Here is a 9,550-nt window from a genome sequence, read left to right as displayed (position 1 = left end):
AGAGTTACAGTGAATGACAAGTATAAAAGAGAGGAAGACATGAACAGACCCTTCACAAATAAGCTATATAAAGAGCTTGAAAACATCTGAAAAGATTCTAAACAACACCTGTCAAATGGGAAACAAAATTAAAATTAATACTACATTCTTTAGCCACTAATAAATAGCACACACTAACACAAAACCCAAGAGTAACAAATACTGATTGGTTGTGGAGCAGAGGTATTCTTTTTGATTGTTGCTTGAATGCCAACACAGTCTTCTGGGAAAGAAGTAGTGTATTTTTTATCTTTAATAAAGTTACCATATTATCCAGTGATCACACTTTCACATTTTATGCTACCAAAACTTGATTCTTCTCCTGATGCCAATTTAATAAAGAAGACATGCTTTTTTAAAGAGAGAGAGAGAGAGAGAGAGAGAGAGAGAGAGAGAGAGAGAGAGAAAGAATTTTTATAATGTTTATTTTTTAGTTTTCGGCAGACACAACATCTTTGAATATGGTGCTGAAGATCTAACCCGGGCCACATACATGCCAATCGAGGGCACTAGCACTTGAAACACAACCTCAGCCTGAGGACACGGTATTGAGAAAAAGGAATAGCAGGTATATTATTGCTTTGCTAGTAAAAAAGAAGCACAGGGGACTCCAGTTCCCGAGGCTTTGATTCTGCTCATCTGAGGAAAAAAAAAAAAAAAAAAAAAAAAATATATATATATATATATATATATATATATATATATATATAGTGTTTGTATGTGTATTTTTTAAAAAAATAATCCATTCAACAAGAAAAGAGCAGCGTATTAATTAGCTCAACAACCAAAATAAAACTTAAATGCATTTGCCAAAGTAAAAGAAGCCAGTGTAGTAGAATGAGACAAGGTCAGACACCACAGGAGAGTACATTTATTTGGCTGCAGCCAGGTTCAGAGAGAAAACTTTTCACTCTACTCAATTAATTGGCCTAAAGGCCATTTTCAGGATGTTTTACTACTTCAAACCCAGTGTATAGGGAGAGGTACTCAGAGGTTCAATATCTACAGAAGTTCCCAGCACAACATGTTCTTGGTAAATTAACAACACAAAAGTACTTTTTTTTTTTCCTCAAGGATCAACACATGAGAAAGAAAGAGCTTTTTTTACCCCCCTTCCCCCCAAGCTTTTGAACCATTACAATGGAGCCCAATTAGTCTTTGAAATGTAAATATCCCTGTGAATATCTCTGGCCCAAAGACAAAGACTTTGTTACAATAAAAGCTCACTTTTTCAAATACACTTCCCATTTGAAAAAAAAAATCACAAACTATATTATATCATTGCAATAATAGATTGCTCAAAAATCTTGTGAAAATCAACTCAGGAGTCTGCAGGAATATTACAAGTCTGTGGGAACCTTGAGTAACTTAGTGAGACTTTGTGAACAAAAGAGGCAGGAGATGTATCTCATTGGTGGACCACCTTAAGGTTCACTTCCCTATACCAAAACTAGTACAACAACAACCTGAACAACAGACATCCATCAAATAACATGAAAGAGTACTTTATGAGAAGAGAATGCTTCCATTATGTAAAAAAAAAGAAGTGTTGGGCACCATGTGAAACAATTGGAAGTTACCCACACTGCTGTCAAGTATATAAAGTGGTATAGTAGGTATAGGAATAAAATTGATGATTGCTAAAATTTTAAACATAGAATTACGACATGACCTACCAATTTATACAGCTGACCATGTAGACAAATCTCAAAAATATTAAGAAAAGTAAACAAAATCAAACATGAAATTTCACCTGTGCTATTACTACATTTATATTAAATATCCAAAAATTGGAAATCATAGAGTTAGAAAAGAGAGTTGGTTGCCAGGGCTTGGAAGGTATGTAAGTGAGTGTTTGATTAACCGATTACATGGTTCATTTTCAATGATTAAAATGCTTAAAACAAGGTAACTGTGGTAATTATACCACACCACTGTAAATGTCACTACTTAAATTATTTTTTGATAGGCACTTTTATGAGAATTAAACCTCAATAAAACTAATAAGAAAAAAAAAACTTAAAAACACTGAAGTCTATACAATTATAGGTAGAAGTGACAGAAATGAACTACGGAATTGGACATAGCTTTCTTATCTTTGTATTTGAACACATGACCAGAGTGACTGCATTATGTAGAACCAAAAATATGGAATCCTAAATACAATACGTTATACTCCATGTATTTATAATATGCCCAAATATTCCCTATCATCATGCATATCTAAAAATCAAATAAAATAAAATAAAGAAAGAAACTATGGAGTTATAGTCTCCAAAATATACTCTGCATCACCAAACAAAAGCATGGATGGTAACACTAGATACCAGAAATCAAGAGCCTTCTCTGTGTCAGGAAGTATTCTTGATTCATTATTTACTTAGTTCTTATCTTCACACTATCTTCCTGATTGGAAGATCTCTTATCTAACAGATGAGTACAGCATGTTTGAGGGATGACTGATTGTTTGAAGGTCACCATCTATGCAGACTAAGGCTCTGAAAATTAATTTGTGTGATTTCCAATTACTCTATCATGTACCACAATACAAAGTCAGTACGTGTTGTTGTTGTTTTGTTTGTTTTTGTTTGTTTGTTTTTCCCTGGTGGGAAGAGGAAGCAAGAGGTAGAAATTACTACAGGGCACCAAGAACCATCTGCATAAACTATCAATATTAAAAACTTGATTTTGGTCATTGTTACACTGGTAAAAACGTATATCCAACATGACAAATTATGACTTATGTATGTATAGTTTATTGTATTTTAGTATTATCCTAATAAAATTGTTTCAAATTTGAATGAAAAAAATGAATATATGCCTGCAAAAAAACCAAGTGTATATTTAGAAAGAATAGAAAAGATGCTGAATATTAAAAATTTATTAAGTAATTACCAATTAAACACACCTATAAAAGTTTACAAAATTTAAAACTTGACAATATCAAGAGCTGGCAAAGATGGGGAATAAGAAGAACTCTTACACATTGCTGTTGGGAAAACAAAATTGGACAGCCACTCTGGAAGACAGTTCGGTGTACACTTAATATGGCCCACTAATCGTATTTCTCAGTGTTAATTCAATGGAATTGAAAGTTATGTCCACACAAAACCCACATACAAATATCCACAGCTTCTTTATTCATGATTGCAAAGAAAAGGAAGCAGCTAAGAGAAATTTCAGTAGCTATTTACCTGTTATTAATGTGAACACTGTGATAAATCTATACACTGGAGGGTTATTCAAATTTTTTCAAAAAATAAAATTTACTATTAAACATGAAAAAACATGGAGAAATCATAAATATATACTGCCAGAAATAATATATTGTCTGAAATGTCATATTTGTATAACTCCAAATCTATGACATTCTGGAAAAGTCAAAACATTAAAAATGTTAAACATTGCCAAGAAATCAGGGGGAGTAGAAGATGTTTAAAGAGGTGAAGAACAGGGATTTCTGGCATGGTGAATCCACTCTGTAAGATGCCATCATGGTGAAAATTGACATTATTCCTTGTCAATGCTTGAAAATATGTAAAATTAGTGTTTTAATAAATAATTCAACTATTTATTGCTATTAATAATTATTTAACACCATAACTATTGGCAAATTATTTTGATTTTGTGCTTTCATAAAAAGTTACTCAGTAATAAACAAAAAAATTGTGAAATTCTGAATAAGGGAAAGCATATGGGAACATGGTACTATGTGCTTTGTTTTTCTGTAAATCTACAAGTCTTCTTAAAATAAAGTCTGTTAGTTAAAACAATCAAAGAAGAGTTGGTGGTTTTCCTAGCCTCAAACATGCCTGGCTTAGGACTGGCCCTCAACAATGAAATTTGTACTGAGAATTAATAATTTCCAACAACTTTGTTTTTCTTTTGTTTCTTTTCTTTCTTTCTTTCCTTTTTTTTTTGCATTTTTTTTTGTGAAGTGGTGCTGGAGTTTTCCTACAAAAATCAAGAAAATCTATTTCTACAATTTTCACGATCTTTTTAGAGAACAGTGAACACAAGACCTTAGTGAATAAACTAGTACCTTATTTAAAAGATGCTTATACATCAATAAAAATGATTATTTATCACTCTGCTCCATGGGTAGTAATTCTTTGAATTCTAAGGAAAATATGTTCTAAACTTATTTTACTACAAATAATGATGAGAAAAATATGTGAGATTTTTTTTTAAGTCCACCTCACTTCCAATATGCTACCTATAAAATGAGATTACTTTTTTTGTACTTACCCAACAAATCTCTGGTTGAAATAAATGAAGATAGTCCAAGTAAAGAGGTGTGCTGATACACATTAAGGGGCAGATAAATTGTGAGTGATATTACTTAGAAACACAGTCTTATTGATCAGATAAATACTAGGCATTTGATGATACTGAGAATTCCATATGCTTTCTCCATATTTTCTTTATAACTTAATTTTTCCCATGTAGATCTTTCATTTCTGAGCTATGGTAGTTACTAACACTATTCTACCAGAAACAGATAACAGGGTCCATGAGTCATTTCTGTCCAGATTAAGTTACCTTATGCTCACAACAATATTTAGTAGAGTTGGACATGACCAGGGCCAGTCAGGACCTTCTTTTACATTTCTCAACCAAGGTTAACAGAAAAGAGTCTCTCATTTTGGTTCCTAGAAGGAAAAGAGAAAATTCTGCATGATTGGCATCTACAGTTCATTTTTTCACAGTTCTTAAACTACCTGCTCATGGCTAAGCTGAACTGTAAAGTAGCTGAAGAAATTATCTTAAAGCACAGATTGGTTAAAAATGACAATGGATATCTGCTAAATATTCAATTTGGTGAGGTCGAGAGAATGAGAAGATGGACTACAATGGGAAGGGGTAATTGGAAGAAAAACTGGCTTCCTCAGAAAGAAGGTGCTTTAACCTGTCTTCATTCCCACATGAGTAAAACCATTAGTCAAATGTGTTCCTTCCTTTCTCTCTTCTCTACTTTTTTCCTTTCTCATTTTATTGGTTATTTCCTTCTTATCTCTCACTCTACATCCCTTCTTTGATTTATTTCTAAGAGAAGATGTCTCATTTTACTCATCATATTTACTTCTCACAAACTACTAATTTGGAAAATAAAGCTCAATGGGAGCCATATACATTTATATTAGGCATCATTACTCTGAATTTTTTTCAATTGTAAAACTTGAAAAAATATATTTTAAGAGTATACACACTCACATAAAACATTAGTCTTTTTGTTTGTTTGTTTAATTTATTTTCTTATACAACAAGCCATACATGTCCAGGGTCTATTGAGAAGCCTTAAATTGTTTTGCTAGGAACAGAACCAAAAACAAACAAATGAACAAACAAAAATCACAACAGTAATAAAAACCAAATTATTTTCTAATACATTACTGACTTTTCTGTAATAAGAACAGTTTATAATAATTAAGATAAAGTTATTTTATCTTTCTCTGAAAAGTATTCAAACTTTCAAAGGAATTTTCACTGATTTTTTTACCCAAATATCAAAGGATGATTTTGTTCACTGAAAACTTTAAAGAAAAAAATTCCTTTCAAAGACAATTTAAATTCATTCAATGAATGACAACAGACTTTGGGTGTTCAGGTAAAGTAAGCATTTTCTGCAGAAAATTTTGTAATTTTAGATGAAAAAGGTAATTGGATCATCAGAGTACAGCTTTGCTCCAAATATCTGAATCCACACATTGATGTCAGGATGGCTAAAGCTTGGGAAAAAAATGAAAATTTTCTTGAAAAAGACTCAAAGCCCTGGGCACCTATTTCTTTGTATTCATGTGTCTTTCAGGCACTGAGGGACTATTCTGGAAGAGGCAGCAGAGTTAATGAATATTGCAGCATTATTCAAAGTGTAGCCATTTATCTGAGAAGACTTTCTGTTATTAATGAATTCATTCATAGAAAATAGTCATTTTTCCTTCTTGGTCATAGATGTGTCAAAAACAGTTTAACAAGTTGAACTTGACAGTTCATTCTACCACAGCCTGGTTTATTAGTTTCCTTTGAGATGAAGCATTTTATTGAATTTATTAAAATATGTGTGTAAACTATTATATTCTACTCTGTCCTCAGCAGCAAGAGAACTGATGATCTATTTGCTTAACTTTGTTTCTTTCTACAAAACATCTGTGGGCTTCACATTTGGGTTTCCAGCTAAATTCAGCATGATGTTTACGATAGAGCTCCTTTTATTTCCCTATTTCTTAACACTGTAATTGTATCTTATATTCTCCTACTCTACAAACACCTAAGTATCTTAGTGTTGTAATTATACTAACACACACACACACACACACACACACACACACATATGAATAATGTTGATTCCACCTTTCATGGAACTTAGCTTTTAATTCAGAAGTATTTCATAATCTTCATCCTGCTCTCATGGGGGCTGCGTCACTTCCCTTGACTGATCCTCTTGTGTTTTATTTATTTCAAAGGTTTTCACATTTATTTCAGGAGAATTTTGTCAAGAGTATGAATGACATTACACTCCATTACCAAGGAATTTGATAATATTGGAGAGTTAGAGTGTTAAAATATTTTATCCCATCATTTCATACTTCCATGTAGAGACTCTGATAGAAATTATAGTTACTTTAAGTGTTGTATGGATCAAAAACTTAATATGTGGGCTAAAAATTTTGAGTAAAATATCCTAATTGAAGTCATGGCTGTGTTATTTAATGAAGTTTAAACAAGTGACCACAAAACACTGGAAACACACACACACACACACACATACACACACACACACAGTGTGTGTGTTTAAAGAAAAGAATCTTGGAGGTGTCGATCCTCTCCTGGGGAAAACAAAACATGTTTAAAAAATTGTTATTTGAGGACTAACATTTGTCAAAGCACGCTAATGTTAAGGTAGGCATTTCTGCTCTAAAGCATGAAGTCTTGAGTGTACTAGAATAATTTTCCTGAGGAAGGGTTTATTACAAGCCTAACAACTAAAAAAAAAAAACCCATTATCAGAAAAATTCTCAGCCCAGTTCTAAAAGAAATTGAAAAAGAATGAACACCAATTCTTCTAAAATTATTTTATGAAATAGAAAATAGCAAAACCTTCTAACCTCATTCTATGAAACTAATATCAACCTGATGCAAAAACCAGACAAAGACACATCAAGAAAAGAACATTTCAGACCAGTATTCCTGATGAACAGAGATGTAATAATTCTCAATAAAATTATGGCGAACAGCATACAAAATCATATTAAAAAGATTGTACAACATGATCAGTGGGCCTTTTCCCAGAGATGCAGGGTTGGTTCAAAAAATGGAAATCAATAAACATTTTTTAAAAATAAATAGATGTAAAGCAAGAATCAAAAAAAATAATATCTCAACAAATGCAAAAAAAGCATCTGACTAAATACATGGTCAAAACACTAGAAAACTATATATAATAGAAAAATATCTTAACACTATAAAAGCTGTCTATGGTAAACACAAGGGAAATATTCTTCTTCTTCTTCTCCTTCTTCCTTTTCTTTAAGTAAGGAGATTCTACTGAAAACAGAAAACCAAACAAAAGATCACAAACAGGAATTTGGACTCCTAGCAAAACAAAAACAAAGAACAAAAAGGACAGGAGCAAGGGGTGTCGGGAGGACAAAACTGGGTAGCAAGAGTGAGGGAAAGGTGTGATATATTTTTTTTCTTCTTCCCATTTCTTTTAAAAAAGTCAACACAAAGAAACACAGGCACACACAACAGTTTGTTCCCGAGTAGAAACATAAATACGGAAGAATAGAAAACTCTGTTCTTCTCTCTTCCAAAGGCAAAAAAAAAAAAAAAAAAATAAAAGAGTAAAAGAAAAGGCAGGCTGGAGGCTGCGCCTCACAGAGCCCCTTCCGTGGCAGTGTATAGAAGGGGTGGCTGGGTCTTGGGTTTATGTGACACCTGGCCGCAGCGCAGGGAACAGAGGCAGTGCAAGGGGGTCATGCGCTCGCCCCCAACACCACAGGAGCAGGGGCTCCAGCTTGTCAAGTCCAAGGCGTCCTCTCCAAGTCTTGGGCACCCTCTTGGAGGGGGTTGCCAGGGCCGCACCCTACCAACTCCTGGGAGCTCAATCCCCGCCCTCTGTAAGTCCACCCCTCAACAGGAGACTGGACGCGGATGCACCCTGTGCTTGGGCTCAGTACCAGGGCACCTAGTGCTGGGGTAGCAGCTGGCGGCTGTTGTTGACATGGCTGAAGACATTCTGCTTGAGCTGTGCCACCTGCTTGGGCAGCAGGCTCCTGGTGGACGCCAGCTCCGTGTTCTGGCTCTTGAGCTCTTCACTTTCCCCTCCAGGTAAGAGATGTTCCAGCTTGCCCTTGGGGCACTTGGAGGCTGCGATATTTTTGAGCAGCTGCTTGGACTCAGCCTTTATGCGCTCCTGCATGTCCATGTCAATTGGCAACAGCAGGCTCTTGCCAAAGCTTGGCAAGTCGGGCACCATCTGTGGCTGTCCTTGAGCATAGCCAGGCACAGCGGCCCCAGTACACCACTGGCAGGCAGCGGCAGTGGGAAGGGAACAGGCTAGAAGGAGAAGGTGACAGTTGCAGTATCCCCAGCACCCCCAGTGCCATCCTTGTAGTGGCTCAGGTTTAGGAAGACCGGTGCCCGCTGGGAGGGTGACCCCCGATGCTGTGCCAGAGTGTCCTTCTGCGAGACCGCAGCAGCAGCCAGGCTGCACCCAGCCAAGCTGCACCCAGCCAAGCTGGTGCTGCTTGCTCAAATCCTCTGGGGCCTTGACAAAGTCCTCGGTGAACTCCTGCTCCTCTCTGGCCACCATCTTGGGTAGAAGAACTTCGTGCTCCTCAGCATGGTTGTGACCATCCCATTGGTCTGGATGGTTGGTCAGCGTGGTTGGACCAGCCCCAGGTCGGGCTGGAGAGCAGGCTGTCGGGCGACTGCTGGGGGTGCAGTCTGCGCAGGGCGCCAGAGGTGGCGCCACCATCACTTGTTTGCTCAGGCTCAGCGTCAGCTGTCATTCTTCACCACTCTGCCTGCAACGCTGTGTGGGGTGCCCCAGGGACAAGCGGGCCAGGTACGCAAAGTTGCTGCTGCTGCCACTGACGCCATTGCCCAGGCTGCTTAGTGCCTCATCACCTTAGAAGGGTGTTCTCAGTCTCCGCATCACCATTGCGCCTGGTGGGGGAGGACTTTCCATGGCCTCCCCCCCTCCCCTGCCCATTCAGCCCTGTGCCCATACAGGCAGTGGCCGCTGCGCCTGGGCCTTCTGTGGCGGCTCCTCAGAAACATTCTTCTTTTTTTTTTTTTTGAGAGTTTTTCATATTTATTTTTTAGTTATTGGCGGACACAACATCTTTGCTTTGTATGTGGTGCTGAGGATCAAACCCGGGCTGCACGCATGCCTGGCAAGCACGCTACTGCTTGAGCCACATCCCCAGCCCCAGAAACATTATGCTTAAGGGAGAAAAAATTAAAGCATTCCCTCTAAAATTAAAAAAAAAAAAAGGCAAAGGAT

The 9,550-nt window shown here is 36.6% G+C and overlaps 1 pseudogene; it reads right to left on the bottom strand.

The window, feature by feature from the left end:
- Nucleotides 1-8,212: 8,212 nt before the first annotated feature.
- LOC143640848 (transcription factor JunD pseudogene) lies at nucleotides 8,213-9,144 on the bottom strand (annotated as a pseudogene).
- Between the last annotated feature and the right edge of the window lie 406 nt (nucleotides 9,145-9,550).

This window comes from Callospermophilus lateralis, unplaced genomic scaffold (assembly GCF_048772815.1).
Source record: "Callospermophilus lateralis isolate mCalLat2 unplaced genomic scaffold, mCalLat2.hap1 Scaffold_660, whole genome shotgun sequence".
Taxonomy (NCBI): Eukaryota; Metazoa; Chordata; class Mammalia; order Rodentia; family Sciuridae; genus Callospermophilus; species Callospermophilus lateralis.
The sequence above is the reverse complement of the archived record's forward strand: the minus strand, read 5'-3'. Positions and strand labels throughout refer to the sequence as shown.